Here is a 2,209-nt window from a genome sequence, read left to right as displayed (position 1 = left end):
TTTATTAGTTCTTATAGTTACACTAACTAAAAATAATATATCTTTTCAAGTTTTAAATAAAAATGAACTTAAAATTCATATCTTTTCAAGGAACAGCACCCTTGCTCTAGTAATCAATTTTTCTCTCTCTTTATATTCTTCGATCTAATGTACCTATCAATCATCGATTTTGAAATGCTTTTAATTAACTTAAAATTGATATTATTGAGTATTATAGTGAAATGGATCTGACTTGAGCGAACAGATTTAGATTGATGCTTTGGCAATTTGTTGATTAATCAATTTAATTATTTTGGGTGACAAGTGGCTTGTACCTCGGCATTCACATTCGGACTTCTCTAGGTGTTTACAATTGGTAGCAAAAAAGGATCATGGAAAACTGATCCCTTTGATGCACGAACAATTTTTGGTCAGGAAAAGCTGATCGCTTTACATAAATTTGTAAGTATTTGGACGGACGAGGGGAGAAAGAGAGAATATGGAGAGAAGAGGGGAGAGAGGAGAGAAAAAAGGAAAAGGGTGTAACAAAATCCCTTTATTGAAGGCACAAATAATTGATTTGGGAGACTTTTAAGGTGGATTGTATATATTTTGCAAACCAAACTTGTTTATGCCAGGTAATTAGCTAAGCATGGACATTAAGGGTAATAAAGTTTCAAATAGTGTATAGGAATGAAAAAATTCCTGAGATTTTTTGTAACGACCCGGCCGATCGTTTCATGAGTTACCGCTTCGTTTCCCCCATTTCTGCTTCTTATTGCCTTGTTCAGCTGTATTTTGTGTTATCGGGTTGGTTGACTCGGGTTCGAAGAGGATTTGGTAATATTGAGACACTTAGTCTCTTTTAAGAAAGCTTAAGTTGGAAAAGTCAACCGGATGTTGACTTATGTGTTATAGGGATTGGATGTGAATTCCAATGATTTGGATAGCTTCGGGAGATGATTTGGGACTTAGGAGCGTGATCGGAATGTGTTTTGGATGTCCGTAGTAGATTTAGGCTTGAATTGGCGAAAGTGGAATTTTGGCGTTTTCCGGTTGATAGGTGAGATTTTGATATAGGGGTCGGAATGGAATTCTGAGAGTTGCAGTAGGTCCGTTTTGTCATTTGGGATGTGTGTGCAAAAATTTCAGGTCATTCGGACGTGGTTTGATAGACTTTTTCATCAAGAGCGTAATTCGGAAGATTTTGAGAATCTTAGGCTTGAATCCAATGCGTTTTGGTTGATTTGATATTGTTTGAGGTGTTTTGAAGATTGGTATAGGTTTGGATGGTAGTATATGACTTGTTTGTGCTTTTGGTTGAGGTCCCGGGGGCCTCGGGGTGATTTCGGATGGTTGACGGAAAGATAGAAAATTGGAAATAGCAGCTGAAGTTTTAGGACTGCTGTCATAACCGCATCTGGGGTTGAAGGATCGCAGATGCGACCACCGCATATGCGACCACCGCAGATGCGGAAGATCAGTCGCAGAAGCGGAAGGAGCCAAGGGAGGCAAGAACCGCAGGAGCGGTTAAGGAACCGCACCTGCGATGGCGCAGGTGCGGGTTGTGCATCGCAGATGCGGAAAGGGAACGTTTAAGTGATGACCGCAAATGCGGCGCTTGGGACCGCATAAGCGGTTGCGCAGGAGCGAGTTAAGGACCGCAGGTGCGGAATCCCTGGATCAGAATGTATATAATTTTTCCTTCGCGATTTTCAAAGGTTTTCACCATTTTTAAACACGATTTCTGGAGCTTTTTGGGCAATTTTGAAGAAGGAATTCAAGGAGACTTCATTGAGGTAAGGTTTTGGATCACAAAAACTCGTCCTTATGGTATTATTTCACGGATTAGAGTTGAAATTCGTGGAAAAGATTGGGTAAAGATGGAAGAAACTAGGGCTTGGGAACTTAGGTCTTTGATTAAGGATTTGAAGGGCCATTTGTGGTCGGATTTTAGAACTTTTGATATGTATGAACTCGTGGGGAGATAAGGAGTCTAATAATGTAAAACTTATCGAATTCCGAGACGTGGGCTCGGGGGTCGGGTTTGGCTAATTTCGGGATTCGTGTTGTTTTTCGATTGTTTTCGAGTGGGCTTTGTCCCCTTAGCATATTTTGATGGTTATGTTCTGATTTTGCCTAGATTTGGAACATCCGGAGGCCGATTCGAGGGGCAAAGGCATCGCGAGCTAGAGTATGGGCCGGATTGAGGTGAGTAATGATTTTAAAT

Source organism: Nicotiana attenuata, unplaced genomic scaffold, assembly GCF_001879085.1.
Source record: "Nicotiana attenuata strain UT unplaced genomic scaffold, NIATTr2, whole genome shotgun sequence".
Lineage (NCBI taxonomy): Eukaryota > Viridiplantae > Streptophyta > Magnoliopsida > Solanales > Solanaceae > Nicotiana > Nicotiana attenuata.
This window is presented reverse-complemented; position numbering follows the sequence as displayed.